Below are 23742 nucleotides of genomic sequence, written 5' to 3' on the forward strand. Positions count from 1 at the left end.
AGTTCCTTGTAGTTTCTGGATATTAGACCTTTGTCAGATGGGTAGATTGCAAAAATTTTCTTCCATTCTGTAAGTTGCCTTTTCATTCTGATGACAGTTTCTTTTTCTGTACAGAAGCTCTTTAATTAGATTCCATTTGTCAACTTTGGCTCTTGTTGTAATTGCTTTTGGCGTTTTGTCATGAAGTCTTTGCCCATGCCTGTCCTGAATGGTACTGCCTAGGTTTTCTTCTAGAGTTTATATGGTTTTGGGTTTTACATTTAAGTCTTTAATCCATCTTGAGTTAATTTTCATAGAAGGTGTAAGGAAGGTGTCCAGTTTCTGTTTTCTGTATATGACTAGCCAGTTTTCCCAGCACCATTGACTGAATAGGAGATCATTTCCTCATTGCTTGTTTCCGTCAGGTTTGTTGAAGATCAGATAGTTGCATATGTGTGGTGTTATTTCTGAGGTCTCTGTTCTGCTCCATTGGTCTATATGTCTGTTTTCATACCAGTACCATGCTGTTTTGGTTACTGTAGCCTTACACTATAGTTTGAAGTCAGGTAGTGTGATGCCTCCAGCTTTGTTCTTTTTGCTTAGGGTTGTCTTGGTTATATGGGGTCTTCTTTGATTCCATATGAAATTTAAAATAGTTTTTTCTAAGTCTGTGAATGTCAATGGTAGTGTGATGGGAATAGCATTGAATCTATAAATTACTTTGGGCAGCATGGCCATTTTCACGATATTGATTCTTCCTATCCATGGGGATGGAATGCTTTTCCATTTGTTTGTGTCCTCTATTTCCTTGAGAAGTGGTTTTTAGTTCTCCTTGAAGAGGTCCTTCACGTCCCTCGTTAGCCACAGTGGTAGGTATTTTATTCTCTTTGTAGCAATTGTGAATGGGAGTTCCTTCATGATTTGGATCTCTGCTGGCCTATTGTTGGTGTAAAGGAATGTTTGTGATTTTTGCACATTGATTTTGTACTTGGAGACTTGGCTGAGGTTGCTTATCAGTTTAAGGAGTTTTGGAGCTGAGATGATGGGGTTTTCTAACTATAAAATCATGTTGTCAGCAAACAGAGACAATTGACTTCCTCTCTTCCTATTTGAATACCCTTTCTTTCTTTCTCTTGCATGACTGCCCTGGTCAGAACTTCCCATACTATGTTGAATAGGAGTAGTGAGAGAGGGCATCCTTTTCTTGTACCAGTTTTCAAAGGAAATGCTCTCAGCGTTTGCCCATTCAATATGATATTGGCTGTGGGTTTGTCATAAATAGCTCTCATTATTTTGAGATATGTTTCATCAATACTTAGTTTATTGTGAGTTTTTAACATGAAGGGATGTTGAATTTTATCAAAGGCCTTTTCTGTATCTATTGAGATAGTCATGTAGCTTTTGTCTTTGGTTCTGTTTATGTGATGGATTACATTTATTGATTTGCATATGTTGAACCAGACTTGCATCCCAGGGATGAAGCTGACTTGATCATGGTGGATATGTTTTTTGTTGTGCTGCTGGATTCAGTTTCCCAGTATTTTATTGAGGATGTTTGCATTGATGTTCATGAGGGATATTGGCCTGAAGTTTTCTTTTTTTGTTGTGTCTCTTCCTGGTTTTGGTATCAGGATGTTGCTGGCTTCATAAAATGAGTTAGGGAGGATTCCCTCCTTTTCAATTGTTTGGAATAGTTTCAGAAGGAATGGTACCAGCTCCTCTTTGTATTTCTTGTTGAATTCAGCTGTGAATCCATCTGGTCCTGTGATTTTTTTTGTTGGTAGGCTACTTATTACTGCCTCAATTTCAGAACTTGTTATTGGTCTATTCAGGGATTTGACTTCTTCCTGGTTTAGTCTTGGGAGGGTGTATGTGTCCAGAAATTTATGCATTTCTTCTAGATTTTCTAGTTTATTTGCGTAGAGGTGTTTATAGTATTCTCTGATGGTGGTTTGTGTTTCTGTGGGGTCGGTGATGATATCGCCATTATCATTATTTATTGTCTATTTGATTCCTTTCTTTTCTTCTTTATTAGTCTAGCTAGCCATCTATCTATTTTGTTAATTTTTTTCAGAAAACCAGCTCCTGGCTTCACTGATTTTTTGGAGAGTTTTTGGTGTCCCCATCTCCTTCAATTCTGCTCTGATCTTAGTTATTTCTTGTCTTCAGCTAGCTTTTGGATTAGTTCTTTCTTGCCTCTCTAGCTCTTTTAATTGTGATGTTAGGGTTTCGATTTGAGATCTTTCAAGTTTTCTGATGTGGGCATTTAGTACTATCAATTTCCCTCTTAACACTGCTTTAACTATGTCCTAGAGATTCTGGTATATTTTCTCTTAGTTCTCATTGGTTTTGAAGAACTTCTTGATTTTTTGCCTTAATTTCATTATTTACCCAGGAGTCATTCAAAAGCAGGTTGCTCCATTTCCATGTAATTGTGTTGTTTTGAGTGAGTTTCTTAATCTTGAGTTCTAATTTGATTGCACTGTGGTCTGAGAGACTGTTTGTTATGATTTCAGTTTTTTGCATTTGCTGCAGAGTGTTTTACTTCCCATTATGCGGTTGATTTTAAAATAAGTGCCATGTGGCACTGAGAAGAATATATATTCTGTTTATTCGGGGTGGAGAGTTCTGTAGACGTCTACTAGGTCCATTTGATCCAAAGCTGAGTTTAAGTCCTAAATATCCTCGTTAATTTTCTGTCTCATTGATCTGTCTAATACTGACAGTGGGGTGTTAAAGTCTCCCACTGTTATTGTGTGGGAGTCTAAGTCTCCTTGTAGGTCTCTAAGAACTTGTTTTATGAATCTGGGTGCTCCTGTATTGGGTACATATATATTTAGAATAGGGAGCTCTTCTGTTGAATTGTTTCCTTTACCAGTACGTAATGCCACTCTTTGTCTCTTTTGATCTTTGTTGGTTTAAACTCTGTTTTGTCTGAGACTAGGATTGCAACCCCTGCTTTTCTCTGCTTTCCCTTTGCTTGGTAAATTTTCCTTCATCCCTTTGAGTCTGTGTGTGTCTTCACACATGAGGTGGGTCACCTGAATACAGCACACCAATGGGTCTTGACTCTTTATCCAATTTGCCAGTCTGTGTCTTTTAATTGGGACAGTTAGCCCATTTATATTTAAAGTTAGTATTGTTTTGTGTGAATTTGATCCTGTCATTATGATCCTATTTGGTTATTTTGCATACTAGTTGATGCAGTATCTTCATACTGCCATTGGTCTGTATATTTTGGTGTGTTTTTGCAGTGGCTGGTACTGGTTTTTCCTTTCCATATTTAGTGCTTCTTTTAGGAGGTCTGGCAGGGCAGGCCTGGTGGTAACGAAATCCCTCATCATTTGCTTGTCTGGAAAGGATTTTATTTCTCCTTCACTTATGAAGCTCAGTTTGGCTGGATATGAAATTCTGGGTTGAAACTTTTTTTCTTTAAGAATGTTGAATATTAACCCCCAATCTCTTATGGCTTGTAGAGTTTCTGCTGAGAGGTCCACTCTTCGTCTGATGGGCTTCCCTTTGTAGGTGACCTGGCCTATCTCTCTGGCTGACTTTAACAGTTTTTCCTTCATTTCAACTTTGGAGAATCTGACGCTTATGTGTCTTGGGGTTGATCTTCTTATGGAATATCTTAATGGTGTTCTCTGTATTTCCTGAATTTGTATGTTGGCCTGTCTTGCTAGGTTGGGGAAGTTCTCCTGGATAATATCCTGAAGTGCATTTTCCAGCTTGTTTCCATTCTCCCTGTCTCCTTCCGGTACTCCAATCAATCGTAGGCTCAGTCTTTTTATGAAGGCCCATATTTCTTGGAGGTTTTATTCATTCCTTTTCATTCTTTTTTCTTTATTCTTATCTGCATGTCTTATTTCAGTGAGGTTGTCTTCAAACTCTGATATCCTTTCTTCTGCTTCGTCAATTTGGCTATTAAGGCTTGTGTATGATTCATGAAGTTCTCGCACTGTTTTTCAGTTCCATCAGGTCATTTCTGTTCCTCTCTAAACTGGCTATTCTAGTTAGCAATTGTTCTAACCTTTTATCAAGGTTCTTAGCTTCTTTGCATTGGGTTAGAACTTGCTCCTTTAGCTCAGCATAGTTTTTTATTACCCATCTTCTGGAGCCTACTTCTATTAATTCATCCATCTCATCCTCCGTCCAGTTCTGTGCCCTCGATGGAGAGACATTGTAATCTTTTGGAAGAGAAAAGGCACTCTGGCCTTTTTGGTTTTCAGCATTTTTTCATTGATTCTTTCTCATCTTCGTGAGTTTGTCTAGTTTTGGTCTTTGAGGCTGCTCACCCTTGGATGGGGTTTTTGTGGGGGGGGTTTGTTATTGTTGTTGATGCTGTGGTTGTTGCTTTCTGCTTGTCTGCTTTTCTTTAAATGGTCAGGTCCCTCTTCTGTAGTGCTGCTGCAGTTTTCTGGGGGTTTACTTCAGGCCTTATTCATCTGATTCACTCCTGTACCTGGAGATGTCACTCAAGGAGGCTGGAGAACAGCAAAGATGGGTGCCTGCTCCTTCTTCTGGGACCTCTGACCTCAAAAGATGTCAACCTGAAGCCAGTAGGATTGCTTCTATATAGGGTGTCTACAAGCCCTGTTGGAGGGTCTCACCCAGGTGGGTGGCATGGGGAACAGACCCATTTAATGAAGCACTTTGTCCCTTGGTGGAAGGGGTGTGCCCCACTGGGGGGAAACCCACTCATCTGGGCCGCCCATATTCCTCAGAACTATCAGGAGGAAAGACTAAGTCTGCTGGTCCACAGAGACTGTGGCCACCTCTCCCACTAGGGCCTCAGGCCCAGGGGTATCTGGGTTCTGTCCCTCAGCCTTTGGCTGGAGGTATTGGAGTTCCTGTAGGGAAGCCCTGTCTGGTGAGGAAGGATGGGTCAGGATCAGGCCTGAAGAGACACTCTGGCTGCAGACTGCCACAGCTGGTGTGTTGGGCCATGGAGGGCAAGTCTTGGGACCAAGCCGTGTCCAACCTTCCTGCTTCCAGCAAGGGAAAAGCAAAGCTTGTAGCTTTAGAGATGAGTGCTGCCCTCCCCCAACCCAGGGAGCTTAGTGTGTTAGGTAGTCCCAGTGTTGGCTGCTGCCCTTCCTTCAAGGAGCTCAAACAACTTAAACAGCAGGCCACAACTACTGTGGTGGTGGTCCCCCCTCCCCTCGGGAGTTTGGTGGGCTTAAGCAGATTCCAGCTGAGAAACTGTTAAGAGTCTGCACATTCCAGGGTTGGGAGGATAGACCCTGGTGGCATGAGTTTGTAAGTAGGATCTTCCAATTCATGGGTTACATCATTCCGTGGAGAAAGCACGGTTTCCCTGGTGGAGTAGCACAGTCACTCACCACCTCCCTTGGCTGGGCGGGGGGGGGGGCTCCCCTTCCCCATGTGGCTCTTAGGTGAGTCACCGCACCACACTGTTATTCCTCCTCTCCGTGGGTCACATCAGCCTCCTAGTCAGTTCTGATGAGCGAACCTGGATACCTTGGTTGCCAGTGAAGGATTCACCTGTGTATTATCTTTTTTTCTAGTGGGAGCCTCCAGAAATCACTGTTTCTAGTTGGCCATCTTGGCTTTGCCCCAAAAATATTTTTAAGGAAGCAAATTTATCAGTGAGAGTTGCTCTGACTGTCTCTTATATTCAAAGATCATTACTATTAAAGGCTAAATAGGCTGACATCACTGAAAATTGTCAGATAGAATTTTAATGAAAAGAAAATTAGAACAAAGAGATCTAAAGAAAAGGAAACCTAATAATTTATGGGCACATTGTTCTTTAAGCATTGTATTTGGAATTTGGTGTTTAAGAAATAAAAGTGTAAGTAGCCAGTGAAAGAAAAATGTGTTATAGCTACAAATAAAAGAAGATTAAAAAGGAAATTATATATTCAAACTTAATATAGTTTAGATTTTTAAGGTAAATTTATTTGTCTGCTAGCATGAAAAGATTTTTTAACTGGAAAAAATATATATAAGGATGCATGAGCTGATGTGGAAGCTCTCACTCACTATTTTTCATAGCAGCAGTGGTGTAAATATCATTAACAATCTCATTAAAGTGGAAAACAGGACTGGATCACAAATGGAGTACAAATAAGGAGGAGGGGAAGGCCTGGTTTGACCACACAGAGATTTGGAAAGGCTGGCATTTGAAAGTGGTACCTGGAACCCAAGGAAGGTTAAGAAAATATGCATTGGAAGATATAAGGAAATGATTAATGTGGAATGCCAAGCTTCACCTACCCCTGTAAAAAAAAATAATAAAAAGATCTGAAACCATTTTACTGATGATTTGGTACCACTTTGTATAACAATCCCTGGGGAATTAAAGATGTAAAATAATTTGCTTCTGGACTATATAAATGATAATAGCATGTGTGTAATTGTGATCTCTGGGCAGAGGCTGTTAATGAGCTCTCAGATCCCCAACAGTAGACACAGATGTCAGCCTGTCCCATCTATTGACAGTGATTGCTGAAGGTCTGCCTCAATTGAGTTTCTGTTTTATAATAGGAAACCATAATTAAGTATCTGAGAAAACTGGCCATTGTAAAAAAATCTGTAAAATAAATTTGTATTGAAAGAAATGTTAAACATTTTTAAAATACTTTTTTCGTACCTTAACTTGGTGAACAAATGAAATATCTAAGAGGCAAACCATTCTGAGCTCCTTTTCTCTTCCCCCTACTCATTCTCCAGACAGTACACAAAGCTGGCTGAAAGGGTTTTGTCACCACATAACCCAGCCACATGACTCAGATCATGCCCTCCACCAACTTGCACATACACTCAGTCACATTCACCAAGGACATTGAGTGATTAGAAAATATTATTAAAAGTTTAAAGAAAATAATAGATATTATAACACACACACAAAAATTTAAGGCTGAATATTAGGTAACACAGTATAACATTTTCTGGGCCATATTTACCAAGGCAGGCATTAGGCTCCTACTATATGGTGTTTAACCTTATTGCTGTCCTCTCTCCCCAATACAGCTAGCTCATCGTTCATCTTTCCCACCACCCAAAATCTATGTCTGTTGATATAAAATAGCTCAGTTCTTTGTTGTTTCTTTAAAACTAATACATTTGAGGCCTGGTCTTCCACTCCTCAAGCCATTAGCAAAGCATTTAGTACACTACAATTCCTTTTAGGAGAAAAAAACCCAACTCTGGTGCTCTAAGGTAAAGTAATCATATATTTTTTAATCCTCAAAATAAAGCAGTTTGCAAAGTTCTAGGCAAATGGAAGACACTGTTATTGATCACTGTTGTTATTGCTTTTTTTAAAAAAAGTTTTAATTTTGTGTAATTACATAGTAGGTGTATATATTTATGGGGTACATGAGATACTTTGATACAGGCATGCAATGCATAATAATCACTTCATGGAAAATGGGGTATCTATTCCCTCAAGCATTTATCTTTTGTGTTGCAAAAAAATCCAATTATACTACTTTAGTAAACGTTAAATGTACAATTAAATTATTATAGATTTTAGTCACCCTGTTGTGCTATGAAATACTAGGTCTTACTCATTTTTCCTATTTTTGTACCTACTAACCACCCCCTCTTCTCCCTACCAACCCCCTCACTACCCTTCCCAGACTCTGGTAATGATCTTTCTACTCTCCATCTCCATGAGTTCTATCGTTTTAATTTTTAGCTCCCACAAATAAGCGAGAACATGTGGAGCTTGTCTTTCTGTGTCTGGCTTATTTCACTTATCATAATGACCTCCAGTTCCATCCATGTTGTAGCAAATGACAGGATCTCATTTTTTTATGGCTGAATAGTACTTCATTGTGCATATGTACCACATTTTCTTTATCCATTCATCTGTTGATGAACACTTAAATTGCTTCCAAATCTTGTCTATTGTGAATAGTACTGCAATAAACATGGGAGTGCAGATATCTCTTCAATAACCTGATTTCCTTTCTTTTGGGCATATACCTAGCAGTGGGATTGCTGAATCGCATGGTAGCTCAATTTTTTTGAGGAATCTCCCAACTGTTCTCCATAGTGGTTGTATTAGTTTATATTCCCTCCAACAGTGTATGAGGATTCCCTTTTCTCCATACCCTTGCCAGCATTTTTTATTGTCTGTCTTTTGGATATAAGCCATTTTAGCTGGGGTGAGATGATATCTCCTTGTAGTTTTGGTTTGCATTTCTCTGATGATCAGTGATGCTGAGCGCCTTTTCATTATGCCTGTTTACCATTTGTATTTCTTCTTTTGAGAAATGTCTATTCAGATACTTTGCTAATTTTTAATTAGCAATCTAATCAGATTATTAGATTTTTTGCTATAGATTTGTTTGAGCTCCTTATATATTCTGGTTATTAATTCCTTATCAGATGGGTAGTAAGCAAATATTTTTTCCCATTCTATATGTTATCTCTCCATTTTGTTGATTTTTTTTTTTTTTTGTGCAGAAGCTTTTTAACTTGATGTGATCCTGTTTGTCCATGTTTGGTTGCCTATGCTTGTGTGGTATTACTCCAGAAATCTTTGCCCAGGCAAAAGTCCTGGAGATTTTCCTCAATATTCTCTTTTAGAAGTTTCATAGTTTGAGGTCTCAGATGTATGTCTTTAATCCATTTTGATTTTTGTAGATGACAAGAAATAGGGGTCTAGTTTCTTCCGCATAATATCCATTTTTCCCAGCACACTTTATTGAAGATGCTGTCTTTTTCCCAATGTATGTTCTTGTCACCTCTGTTGAAAACGAGTTCACTGTTGATGTATGCACTTGTTTGTGGGCTCTCTACTCCATTCCATTGGTCTATGTGTCTTTTATTATGCCAGTGCCATGCTGTTTTGGTTACTATAGCTCTATAGTATAATTTGAAGTCAGGTAATGTGATTCCTCTAGGTTAGTTCTTTTTGCTCAGGATAGCTTTGACCATTCTGGATATTTCTGCGGTTCCATATAAATTTTTGAATTGTTTTTCTATTTCTGTGAAGCACGTCATTGGTATTTTGGTAGGGATCGCATTGATTCTGTAGATTGCTTTGGGTGGCATAGACATTTTAACAATAGACATTTTAACAACAGACATTTTAACAATATTGATTCTTCCAAACCATGAACATGGAATATGCTTCCATTTTTTGTATCCTCTTGAATTTCTTTCATCAGTGTTTTATAGTTTTCATTGTAGAGATCTTTGACTTCTTTGATTAAGTTAAATCCTAGGTGTTTAATTTTATTTGTGGCTATTGTAAACAGGACTTTTTAATTTCTTTTTCACATTGTTCAGTGTTGGCATATAGAAATGCTACCGATTTTTGTATGTTGATTTTGAATCCTGCAACTTTCCTGAATGTCTTGATCAGTCCTAATAGCTTTTTGGTGGAGTCTTTTTCCAAATATAAGATTACATCATCTGAAAGCCAGGATAATTTGATTTCTTTCTTTCCAATTTGGATGCCCTTTATACCTTTCTCTTGTCTGATTGCTCTAGCTAGGATTTCCAGTACTATTTTGATTAGCAATGGTGAAAGTGGCCTCCTTGTCTTGTTCCAGGTTTTAGAGAAAAGGATTTCAGGTTTTCCCAACTTGGTATGGCACTAGTTGAGAGTCTGTTGTATATACCTTTTATTATGTGGAGGTTTGTTCCTTCTATACCCAGTTCTTTGAGGGTTTTTATCATGAAGCAATGTTAAATTTCATTAAATGTTTTTTCAGAACCAATTGAAATGATCATATGGATTTTGTCCTTCATTCTGTTGATATGATGTATCACATTGATTGATTTGTATATGTTGAGCCATCCTTGCATCCTTGGGATAAATCTTACTTGCTCATGATGAATGATCTTTTAATGTATTGTTGAATTCAGTTTGCTAGTATTTTGTTGAGGACACTGTTGCTATTCTTCAGACCTCCATGGTCAGCAAGAACTCTCTCTGTGTTCAGAATCCCTGAGAACTTTCAGGTCTTCCCCTGTGCTGTACCACCAGTCCCACCAACCAGGCCTGGCAGTTTGGAATAATACCCCAGGCTTTATCCCACAGTGGTCCACGTCTCCAGAAACACTACCCAGACTATATCAGGAATTGGCTTTCAGTGATTTCTTACAATGTCAGGGCCCTGGCTCCTGGGTTTCCCCAATAAGCAAAGTTTCTTCTTCCTATCCTTTATTGAAGCCCACTATCTTCACTGCCTAAGAACACTTGGCATAGTCGCTTCCTCTTATCTCTGGGCCACTTAAGCTTGACTATTTTCTAAACTTCTCTCTCCCCTAGACATCCAAATACTATTGTTCCTATTAGTGCCCAGACCCAAAGATCTCGTCCTTGGGATTCCTGGTAATGCAATGTTTGGGACCAGTTAATTCCAGGGTTTAGAGCCTTACAGTGACTCACAGATCCTATTTCTCTGGAAGTGGTGCCAAGTTCACCTCTTGCTTTCCTGTTCTTCCTTCCTTCTGAATTCATGGAGACTTGAATCAATGGGTTTCCTTTAGGCCTGGGGATATTTTTCCTGCTACATTTTGAGAGCCTCATCTCAGGCTACCTGTGGTCTCATGACATTTTAACCAGGTTGCTGGTCAAAGATGCACAGCACTCCAGGACTGAAAATTTTGAGGGATTCTTCAAATATAGCCCAGGCCCTTAACTTACCAGAAGTTAGAAAAATAATAACATTTAATTTAGTGAATTCTTAACAAATTCTTCCCAGTGAGTTTCTCTCCAGTGTTAAGCACCTCATATACATGATCACAATTATCCTCAAATCTCAATGAGGTAAGTATTTATATTATGTCCATTTTACAGATGAAGAAATTGAGATTCAAAATGGCTAAACAATTTGCCCAAGATCACAAAACTAGTAGGTGCAAAAGTCAAGTTTGAATGCACTTAACTACTAGGCATACTGCCACTGAAATTATTTCTTTAACAAGCCCTCTGAAACCAGCCCTAATATGTTACTAATCTGTGCATTTATAAGCTAGTTTCAGATGCCTTCTCTAGTTAAGAGGCTGGCAGATAACATGATGGCCCAGCCCAGAAAAGTTTGTTGAGAACTACTAAGCAGAGCTGGAAGCTCCCCCTCAAACATAGCTCACAAAGAAGGTTTTCTGTGAGGCCCTAGGAGATTGTATTAGTCTGTTTTCCCACTGCTGATAGACATACTCAAGACGGGGCAATTTACAAAAGAAAGAGGTTTAATGTACTTACAGTTCCACATGGCTGAGGAGGGCCTTACAATCATGGCAGAAGGTGAAAAGCACATCTTACATGGTGGCAGACAAGAGAATAATGACAGCCAAGTGAAAGGTGTTTCCCCTTATTAAACCATCAGATCTTGTGAGGCTTATTCACTGCTACAAGAACAGCATGGGGGAAACCGCCCCCATGATGCAATTATCTCCCACTGGGTCCCTCCCACAACACAAGGGAATTATAGGAGCTACAATTCGAGATGAGATTTGCATGGAGACACAGCTGAACCAAATCAGAGATGCTCTGAAACTCAGAATAGGGAAACTCAAATAGGGAAAGATTGTCCTATATAGTCCTAAAGAGTCAAGATCAACCCTTGGAGTCATTGACTATTAATGACAGTCATCATCCCTACTTCTTCTCCCTGAGAGGCCATCAAACTCTCAAAATAGCCAAGCTTGGCTTCTTACCAGCTCACAGAACTAAGGCCCCAGAGACTTCTCTATTATTACGTGAGGGTTCACTGGAAGTTGCCAAGTTAACCAAGCTAATTTCTAAATTTCTAGTCAGGATGATAAAGGCAACTGAAACATCTGGCCCAATCATAAGTATGGCCCATATTAGCCATACTTGGGCTTCCCAGAGGATCACTTTAAAATTTTTAGGTATATTACAACTACATGAAACACCCTCAAGATTAGCCCCAGAACTTGTACATCCCACCTCTGGCTTGAGCTCCCCAGCAACTCCCACACATCTAAGATCCTGCAGTTGCACAATACTGCTGTTGGAGCTTTTGGCTAAGTGGTCTTTCCTGAATATCCTTTCCATTATGTCTCCATAGTTATACACCAGGTTACAAAGAAGCAGTTCCAGAGCTCCGCTTCATACTCAAACCTTGGTTCTCCACCGTGTAAGTATAATCCTGAATCCTGACTTCTAGCTCCATGGGTACCCACAACACTAGTATATCCCTTCTGTTTCATTCATTGTCTATAAGGCATTGACAAGGCAACTTGGTATAAAACACAACCCAAGAGATATAGATAGTAGTCCCAGAAGTGTCACTAACTAGGCAATTCATTGAAATGTATGTGCTCCAGTCTCCTCATCTCTGGGATGAGCAGTCTGAATGATTACGAGGCTTCTTGCCAGCTCCAGCTGTCTAGGTTTTCTGCTCCAATGTTTTGCTGCCATTTAAAGTGAGAAATAGCTTATTCCCTAATTATTCCTTTTCTTTTCTTCCCTATAGTGGCTGGTATTTCCAATTTGTTCCCTAATGTCTTAACCTTGGAGACATCTTTGATTTTGTTTTTGTTTTGTCTGCATAACCAGCCTAACAATGCCAAGTTCTAACATATCCCTCTACCTCCATTGTTTCAGCCTCCATCCACGTCGTTTTTACTTGTATACGAACTTCTCCAATTTTCTTGCTAATTTAGCCCTCTTACTTTTTTGTTCCCGACACTTTATACAGTTATACAACAACAATCAACTCCTTCATGTGTTATTTGATGTTTTCCTTCTGATGAGAGGCTCCCAAGTACCTCTTGCATTGGTTAAACTTTTAATAAAGGGTTTCAACCAGTATCCTAAGCATATTCATCTCAGGCTACCTGTGGTCTCATGACATTTTAAGTTTGTAGAGACAACTCAATAGTAACAAACTCTTGAAATAATATTTGTGGTTTCCTTCAGACCCCTAAACTTAGAAAAGGTTATAGAAAGTTAGTTGCTGCTTATTAACGTCTAATAGCTTGTGTTATTCCCATAGGGAGAAACAAAAAAAATTAGCAATTGCAATTTGACAGTGACATAAACACCTGTCTGGCTAATGAATTCGTTGCCAAGTGCATGTTCCAAAAGGGAAAGCAATGTCACCTTTAACATAAGTGGCTTTTCTTAGAATGCTGGAGTTACACCAAGGGAAAGTAAAATCTGTAAATAACAAAATAAAAATTATTGGAGTTATGTCTCTGTGAACATTAAAATGGGAGTACTATGTCATTTGAGTTCACTATACTGCATTTCCCATCTTTTTCATGAACAATCATGGTGCCAACCCCCATTACATTTTCACAAGAAACTTCAGATTCATTAATTCATGTAATTTTGTAAAAGCAAAATAAAATGCTCTTTTTTTGTAATCCTAGGAGAAAAACTACCCAAATTATACAAAAGTAAATTCTCAAAACTAAAATCACCAGGCTCTCAAAGTTGCTAAATATAACCACTAAGAAAACAGACTTCCCAAAAGCCGATATATGCCAAGTGTCTTGTAGGTTGAGACTCTTCCGTGCTATAACACATGATGAATCACAGGAAACATTTTAAAATGCAATATCCAACTGAAACCCCACTCTTTATTAATTGGAGTTCTGGAATTAGGACACAATATCCTTGGTTTATTTTTTTCCAGTTGTATTGAAGTATAATTGACAAATAAAAATTGTATACATACATTTTTAAACTGTATATATTTAAGGTATACAATGCGATATTTTGATATATATTATATACGTATATTGTAAAATAATTACCCCATCAAGCTAATTAAGATATCTATCACCTCACATAGTTACCATGTTTTTTGTGGTGAGAATGAGAGCATTTAATGTCTACTCCTTTTGCAAATGTCAAATATACAATGTAGTATCATTAACTATAGTCACCACACTATACATTAGATCTCCAGAACTTATTCATCTTATACAACTGAAACATGATATCTTTTGGCCAACATTTCCCCATTTCCCCCCAGTCCTCAGGCCCTGGTAGCCACCATTCTACTTTCTGCTTCTATGAGTTTTACGTTTCTAGATTCCTCATGTAAGAATTTAATGTTTCTGGGTCTGGCTTATTTCACTTAGCATAATGTCCTTTGGTTCGTCCACATTGTAGCATCTGTCAGAATTCCCTTGCTTTTTGAGGAAGAATAATATTCCATAGTATGTCAGTGGGTGTGTGTATCTCACGTTTTCTTTACACATTCGTCCATCAATGGAAACTTAACTTGACTCCATATCTTAGCTATTGTGAATAATGCTGCAGTGAGCATGGGAATGCAGATACCTCTTAGAGATACTGATTTCCCTTGGGATATATACCCATAAGTGGGATTGGTGAATTATATGACAGTTCTATTTTTAACTTTTTTTGAAACCTCCATACTGTTTTCCATAACAGCTATACCAATTCACATCCCCACCAACAGTGTACAAGGATTCCCTTTTCTTTACATCCTCCCCCAAATATTTATCTTTTTTCTTTTTAATAATGACCATTGTAACAGGTATAAGGTGATATTTCATTGTGGTTTTAATTTGCTGACTAGTGATGTTTAACATTAATTATACAAGATCATGCCATCTGAAAACAGACAATTTTATTTCTTCTTTTTCAATTTAGATGCACTTTTGCTACTTTTCTTGCCTAATTGCCAAATTTCTGTGGCCAGGACTTCCAGCATTATATCAAATAGTAGTAGCAAGAGGAGGCACCCTCGTTTTGTTTTTAATCTTAGATGAAAAGCTTTCCCACCAATGGTGACATTTAATGTGATGTTAGCTGTGGGCTTGTCATATATGCCCTTTATTACAATGAGGCCCTATTCTTAGAGTTCCACTAGGCACTGCCCTAGTAGAGGCAATCTGCAATGGCTCCACCCTGCACCAGACCTCTGCCTGGGCACCCAGGCTTTCTGATACAGTCTCTAAAATACTAGGTGAAAGCTGCCAAACTTCCATTACTCTTGCATTCTAAGAGCCTGCGGACTTAACAGCATATGAAAGTTTGTAATACCTATGGCTTGTGCCCTCCAAAGTGGTGGCCAGAGAAGTACCTGTGAACCATTGAGCTGTGTCTGGAGGTAGAGCAGTGAGGATACAAGAAATGGCATCTTGAGTTGGCACAGGGTAGCAGCACCCCGGTCTGTCCCCTAAAACCATTCTATTTTCTCAGGTCTCTGGGCCTGTGATGGGACAGGCAGCATTAAATATTTCTAAAATGCCTTCAGGGCCTTATCACTGTTGTCTTGACTATTAGCACCTGGCTCCCCTTTGCCATGCTAATCTCCCTAGCAAATGGTTGCTCCACGCACCCTTGTATTTCTCTCCTGAAAATGCTCTTCCTTTGTCTACCACATGGTCAGGCTGCAAATTTTCCAAATTTTTATGCTCTGCTTCCTTTTTAATTAAAAATTTCACCTTTAGGTAATTCCCTTGCTGTCATATCTGATCATAAGCTACTAAAAGCAGTCATGCCATGTCTTGAAAGCTATGCTGCTGCGAAATATCTTCTGGCAGATACCCTACATCATCACTCTTAAGTTCAGCCTTCCACAAAGCCCTAGGGCATGGGCATAATGCAGACAAGTCTTGCTAGAGCATAACAAGGGGGACTTTTGCTCCAGTTCCCGATAACTTCCTCACTTTTATATGAGGCCTTGTCAGCATGGCCTTCAATGTCTACATTTTTATCAACATGTTAATCATAACCACTTAACCAATATACAATAAATTTTAAACTTTTCCTCATCTTCCTGTCTTCCTCTGAACCCTCTAAATTCTCCCTCTGCTCATTACCCCCAGTTCCAAAGCCACTTCCACATTTTCAGGTATTTTTATAACAACACTCAACTCCTTGATACCAATTTTTTGTCTTAGTTCACTCAGTGTTGCTTTAAAGGAATACCTGAGACTGGGTAATTTATAAGGAAAACAGTTTATTTGGCTCACAGTTCTGCAGGCTGTACAATGTGCAAAGTGCCAGCATCTGCTTCTGGTCAGGGCCTCAGGTTGCTTCCACTCATAGCAGAAGGTGAAATGGAGTTGATATGTGCAGAGATCACGTAGCAAGAGAGGAAGCAACTTGGGGAAGGTGGCAGGCTCCTTTTAACAACCAGCTCTCTCATGGGAACTGACAAAGCAAGCACTCACTCATTACCACAAGGACAGCACCAAGCCATTCATGATGGATCCACCTCCATGACCCATACACCCCCTACTCGGTTCCACCTCCAACATGGAAATCAAATTTCAACGTGAGGTTTGAGGGGACAAACATCCAAACTATAGCAGTCAAAAACTACTAGGTTAGAATAAAGAGCAACTCCAATGCTTCCACCCTCTTCAATTACCAAAACCTAATGTGTGAATGAAACTTAATTGGTTCTCTATTTGTCTCAGCTTCACTAAAGAAGGACCTAGGAATTGGGGCAGAGAGTTTATCTGTGCAGTATCCTTCTGCTTTCTACTTTCCCTTACCATAATCTTTCCCAAATACACACAGATGAATAGTCATGTACATGCACACACAAAGTATGATTTAAGAAAATAATGATTGTCTACCCTTCTCCCTCTTCCAAACTTTCTATGTGGAAAAATCTGCAGATATAGGTAGCTGCTGGAGGTTTCAATCAGAACCTTGACTCTTACCAAATAACTGAATTCTGAATGACCTTTGGCCATGTAAAAACTGCCTTCATGTTAGATTCAACTCTGAAAGGAATGCTATGTAACAGTAGAGACTATATATAGACTCTCTGTCTCTCTCTGTCTCTCTGTCTCTCTCTCTGTCTCTCTCTCTCTCTCTCTCTCTCTCTCTATATATATATATATATATAACAGTAGGGTCTATGTATAGGCTCACTCTGTATATAGGGTCTCTACTGTTATATATAATATATAATGTTATATATAACATACATGAATATATGATATAAATATAGATATATATTTACATTATATGTATATATTCCTTCTGAAAATAAAATCTCTGTAGGTAAGGCCAAAATGGTACCACTCAAATGCCAGATTCTGCCCTCTGGAAGCCTATTTTAGAGCAAAGCTTCAGAAATTTGAGATGTCTGACCTCCCTCTAGGTTGTTGCATTTTGAAGAGCTCCTATTTTCCCAAACACGCAGATGGACAAGCCATTATAATGTTGTGGCATATTTATATAGACGTAATTGCTGATAATCTCTGAAGAAGATTTCAATTTCTTTTTACTTTGTAAAAATGTTATGACCTAACTCTAAATGTTCCTCTGCTCAGTAAGCAGCACTTCACCTTCATACTCCCTGTGAATGTGTTATTAATGGGAAAGAACAGAACCACTGAAAGATTTCTCTAATCATCCAGCCCAATTACAAGAGGAGTAAATTACTAAACGTTGTGCCTTAAATATAATAAAAAGAATAATTTAGTAACCCAAAAGGAAGCTGCTCTCTCAGTCAGATAATAATATATTACGTTAGGTCCAGGAAATGTACCTCAGTGCTTATAATCATCACAATCACATTATTTATTATTTATAGATCATGTTACTTACCGGTGGGGAGTTGCACAGAACACACACACTGTTCAAGTGCATGTATGGTCATTACTCAGGTAGTACTGGCCAAAGAAATATGGGACTTAAGAAAAATGACTATTGAATTCAGTCAGTCCTGGTATGTTTGTCATTTTCAAAATTAGGATGCTGTTCAGAACCGAAAAATCCTTTTCAAACAAGACTGACTTCTCCCCTTCAGAAATTCAAAAGTAAAGTTTTGTGGCTTCACATTCCCTATTACTTCCAAACAAAGCCCTGCTATTTACACAATGCTGATCAATGGCCCCTTCCATACCCTATGCTCAATTCCCTATCTAAGCAATCCTCTTCCCCAATTATGATAGTACTCCTGTGCACACTGTTTCTGTCTCCTCAAAGCATCAGCAGCTATCAAAACTACCTCCCACCAAGGGGAGAGAGTTAGGCTCAACTGACTGGTGGCTGAAGTTAATGAGGTTAAGGCCAAAAGTCCCATTTGAACCCATTAGCTTTTCTATATGCCGTGTTAAGTGACTACTCTTGAGTCCAGCCACCTACTTAGCAAACCCATGAAAATGATCATGGGTGGGTTGGGTGAAAAGGTAAAGCACTCTCAGAGCCAATCCATATCCCCTCTTCATCTAAGGCAGTGTTAAAAGTATAAGAGATGATTCCAAAGAGGAAACTTCCTCTGCTTTATAACTCTGTCCTTGAATATCAGCAAATAATATTTAAGGGAGTCATATTATCCGCAAAGCTCAGCCTCTGTCTTCTCCAAGTCCCGGTACCGGCATCTCTCTCTCTTTTTTTTTTTTTCTGAGATGGAGTGTCACTCTTGTTGCCCAGGCTGGCGTGTAATGGTGTGATCTCGGCTCACCACAACTTCCACCTCCCGGGTTCAAGCCATTCTCCCGCCTCAGCCTCCCAAGTAGTTGGGAATACAGGTGCCTGCCACCACTCCCAGCTAATTTTTGTATTTTTAGTAGAGACGAGGTTTTGTCGTGTTGGTCAGGCTTGTCTCACTCCCGACCTCAGGTGATCCACCTGCCTAGGCCTCCCAAATTTCTGGGATTACAGGGGTGAGCCACCGCACCCAGCAAAGGAAGCATCTCTTGAAGTCGCCATCCTTCAGATTCAGGTGGCCCCAATTCCTAATCCAATCAGTAAATAGCACCAGCCAATAGGGGTTTGAATTATTACTAGCAGCCCCAGCAAGACAGCTGATATTTGTTTTGTCTGCCAAGTGGACCCCACTCCCCCAATGCCAGCCTAATCTCAGTAGGGCCAAGCCAAAGCTTGTATGTGGCCCCTAAGCCAAGTGCTGCTTTAGTGTCTGGATTCCAGAAGGCCACGGGCATCAGCTCTCTTTTTTGTGCAGCCTGCTGCCCTAATACCCAAGTCCAACCCAGGACCCAGTCCTTTTGATTGGGTTTAGATCCTCTGCCTCTGTATTGTCTTCCAGAATCCTCTTCTAGGATAAAATTCCACCTTCCAAACTGAAGACAGGGTGATCCCCCTGCGAGGCACAGCAATCACAGCCAGCCTAGTCGGCAGATTTTCAAGGATTTCCCTGTATTCCTCTCTGCTATGCCAATTCCCCATTGAGGATCTGGTATTGATGGTTTCCAGATTCTGTAACTGGCTTCTCCTTCCCCTCTTCCTCCTGTACACCCTCTCAAGTCTTGAGTTTTCAAAGATCCAGTATGCCTTGCACCTGAACTAGGACATAGGGGCTAATACTTTATTATCAACTTTATTCTCCAAGTTGTAGAAACAGAGAGCAGCTGAATAAGCACATGTTTTAAAATGGTAATGAGGGGATGTTTGAAAGAAAAGTATATGGGAACAGTTGGCAGAGTATTTCTTTCCATGAGGGTAAATCATTGTCATCCTGATGCATGATTTTACTTTCTAATCCACCCCACTTTTCTGTACTGTGTGTTCTAGGGCCTAATTATTTCTTTTCAAGTTACCTTAAAGCAAATGGCACTGTGAACCACTTAACTTAGAGCTGATGAAACACATATGCATGAGAAACCTTCCTTGGAGGATGTAGGGTGAAAAGTAGTCCTGACAACTCCTGATTAGTTAAATGGAAATCAGGATCTATGAAATGATGTTCTGCCACCCTGAGCCTGGGTCACGCCACGGCCCTACAGCTGGTTGGAACTCACCTCTTGCCACAGATTCTCTGTGCATCTTCTTTACATTTCTTTAGCCTGGACCTTTCCCTCTGTTCTCATTGGGACCACTGGGTAGGTCAGCAAATGTTTCATTTCCCACTTTCCATTCTGGATGCAGGCAAGATAACCAAACACTTATTATACAGCACTTCTTCATTAAGCCCTGAATTTGCTTACTTCTTATGCCTTGGAGATGGTTATAAGGGGCTTTTTGTCCCAAAGAATAACTTTTGGTCTCAGCATGCTTTGCCTACGGTATGCCAGAGCTAATCCAGATTTCTTTCAGGAAAAGAATTTAATAGATAATCAATAAAGATAATTTTTCACAGGCAAGAAAAAATGGCTCTATTCATGCCCAAATAACAACCACTCCACTTTTGCATGACACTTTAACACCATAAAAACACTTTGGCAAATATTGTTTTCTCATTTTGCTTTTACGAAACCTCAACAAATGGATCAATATGGTGCCACCTACTCAACAGATAAGGAAATTGAGTCACAGGAATGGTAAATAGTTTGATCATGTTCACACAGCTGATGAATGGTAAAGCCATGAATAGAAACCAGGTCTCCACTCAAGGAGAGAAAGAGAGAAGTCTCAGAAGCAAAACATAAGACATCAAAGAAGCAAAGTTGATGCTTACATGGACATTTGAAGATAGCCCCAGGCAGGGATGCTGGGAGGTCTAGTGAGGCCTCAGCATACACATATACATACTTGTACTTTAATGGTCTGGTTGCTTTACACACACACACACACACACACACTTTTTAATACACTTACAAAATAGAAATGAACCTAAAACCTCATTGGGTCATAAATTCGAAGGGTACATGAAAATTGAAAGTGACATAGGCAAGTTGCCCACCTCCCCACTCTATCACCATGTCTCTCCTCCTGCTTCTTGACCAGCCCTGACCTTGGGAATTTCCTCAAGCCATTTTCATTAAGGATAATACAATAGGTTCTGTCCACTCTCTCTTTTAAAAGGTGGTCAATTTTAGTCTTTCCCATTAGTGAAAGAAGGAGAGCTGCTTTACCTTAATCATTAGCTTCACTGCTCAAGGAGAGCAGGCACATGGGGTCTACAGGGCCTTGTGCAGATTCTGAGCTCAGGCGGGATCATCAGTCAAGGAGCTGCCTGGCCTGGGATGCTCCCTCACTGGGACATGTGACTTGGGCACAGCTGGACCCTTCGAAACTGGCTGGGCACTGCTGGGCCCAAGCCCGGAGATGCCCGCCCACCCACAGGCTCCTGGACGGCCCTTGCAACTGTTTCATTTACTGCTTGGGACAATTCTCCACAGGGCTCAGGAAAGCGCATGCTGCTGCCACACTCGGCTCCACTTCCCCTTCCAAACCCTAATGAGGTGAGATAATGGATGCAGGAAAGTGTGCAAATGCAAATCAATATGGAACATATGCTCCAGGTTCCTCTGTTACCTCAGAGCCAGGAAGAGAGACAAGAGGAAAGACTTTGAAAATATTTTGAGACCAGGACTTTTTACTCTCCCCTAAAGAATACCAAAAACTGTGAAATTGTAGCTTCCTTGCTCTTTTGGAGCCCTGGACCAGGAGACAAATTGCTAATTTTGATGGTGTCTCAGGAATGGCTTTACTGCTCGCCTGTCTTTATACTACAACACAAAATTAAATCATCCAGGAAGAATGAGGAACAAATATTTGGCACCAATTCTCCTATTTTACTTCTGCAAAAGTCTCAGTATCCCTTTGAGCATGGAGAGGGAGGCCTTGGACTGAAGAGGAGAGCCGGCCATAGGCCTCTGGATCTCCCCAGCCAGGCCTCCTGCCCCCTGCATTTTGGCTCAAGTAGCCCACGCAAAAGGCCAGGCAGAGCTGGGCCTTCTGCCTGAGCCATTGCGTCAGTGGGCTCAGCAGGCCACACTGCTGGCCAAGGAGGTCTCCGCTTTCCGGAGTCCAGGGGATGGAGAAGCTGGCATGGCCCTCTCCGCACTAGCCAAATATCCTGCAGAGGGAGCTTTTGACGGGACCTTTCAGGGCTTACATCAGATGCTGAACAAGCAAGGGAAAGGAAGCTAGCATTTGTCTGGGCTGCCTGCTCTGTGCCCCATCCTCTGTATCCCAGTGTGGTCAGTGTTCTCATCTCTGTTGACAACATGAGGAAACAGCAAGACTCCAGGTATTCAAGTAAACAGTGGAGATGGAAAGAAAACCCAGGTCTACCAGTCTCCAAACATGTACTCTTTCTGCTTTACAAGAAGGCATTTCCTTTGTTTCCTATACCCCGGTTATGGTCATGACATACGTCAACTGAGCACTCAAGAACCAGAAGTCCCCAAGATCATTAGTCAACAAGGATGAATCAGTTCCCTGCAAAGGCCCATCTTTTCTCCTCACAGACCTCACGTGTTTTAATAACGGATCACAGGGCCTCTGTCATTTCATCTATAGGCCCTTACCTTACCCCAAATCACTCTTTAGCAAGAACAGAAATGACAACAGTGACAAGACTGACCTCACAAGTGTCAAAGCCTTTCAACATGTAGCAAACTCCTATTTATCCAGAACTCTCAGAAAAGGGGTAGAGGGTGCTCTATAGACCAGCTGATTTGGTAGACAGGCTTCAAGCCCTAATACCTCTTACTGGCTGTCTGACCTTAACCAAGTTACTTTCCTTGAGGAGCTGGAGAACCTAGAGGACTTGGCTTCACATCCTCCATGACAATGGGACAATAGTGACTGCCCTAAAGGGTTGTCAGGAGGATTAACAAAATACGAGCCAGACCCTGAAGATAGACCATCTCAGTTCCTGCCCCTTATCCACTGCCTAGTAGTCATACAACCTTGGGCACAACACTTAACCACTCTGTGCCTCAGTTTCCTCAACTATAAGATGACGTAGAACAGTGCTGGTTCAGGGTAGTGCTGTGAATTGAAATCAAAATAAGTAAATGATGGACATGAAGTGCTTAGTGGTACATAGGAAGTACTCTACAATGGCAACCATATTCATGAGTGACTTGCAAAGATTTCAAATATCATATCTTTAACTCTCCGCATAGCCACTGTTCTGATTTTTAATCAAGCCATCTGCCTTTAGGATGGTGAGTCAACAGGCATTTCTCCATCATGCCATGTGCCTAAACAGTATGATGATGCAGGATCTCTGGTTCCCTGTGCTGCTCCTTTGGGTCTGATACTGAATTAGCAGGTCTTGCTTTCCCACAAGCTGCAGATTATGTCAGGGACCCTGTCCTGGGACAACCATCTCTCTGGACTGATATATGGGGAAGATTCCAGCAATAAAAGCAGGAAAACACTCTAGATACCCAAGAGGGTGTCCACTGTGTGCCCACTGGCTCTGAACACAGTCCATTGGCTGTGCTTAAAGCCAAGTTGCTGCCCCCTCAAGGAGAAGCTAACTGAACCCCTAACAACTTTAATGACTTATAAAATTCTCTGAGATAATGCCTCCACACAAACATGTTTATTTTGCTAAGAATTCACAATGCATGAATAGGTCATGATCCTGCAGTTTGAGTTTCTGGATAAGAAATGATTAGGGATAGAGGCCATGGCTCACCCAAAACATTCCAGTGCTAAAGGTCAGCCAGCGTGTCTGCAAACAAGGTTTAGAACAGATTTGCCCCTAACATTTCTGGGATCCCAGACAAGAGTACAGATGGTATCCCACTGTGAAATATAAATGTTCTGTCCTCCTACCCTGACAAAAAGAAGTCATAAACTAGAGAAGGGCAGATTCATATGTAAAATTTGTAGACTCCTCAGAGTTTTATGCAAGCATAAGGTGGCACGAGGAGGGCTATTCTGTGACCCTTGGCTCATCTGTAGCACCAGGGACCTCATGGGTCTGAGCATGGACACCACAGACCATATGTCCGGCTCCATCCACACTCCCTTCAGATAGCCACCCCTCAGCCACCCCTCAGACTTACAGGCCACTCTTTAGTACCTGGAGCATCCTCAGAGGATGGACCCCGCCTTGATACAGGATGGGGGTTGTTTATGTAGAGAATTCCAGGAACCCTGAACCCAGAGTATGGTCTAGAAGTGGCCAGTGTGAGCTGGAGTGAGGGACAATACTC

This window comes from Pongo pygmaeus, chromosome 4 (assembly GCF_028885625.2).
Source record: "Pongo pygmaeus isolate AG05252 chromosome 4, NHGRI_mPonPyg2-v2.0_pri, whole genome shotgun sequence".
NCBI lineage: Eukaryota > Metazoa > Chordata > Mammalia > Primates > Hominidae > Pongo > Pongo pygmaeus.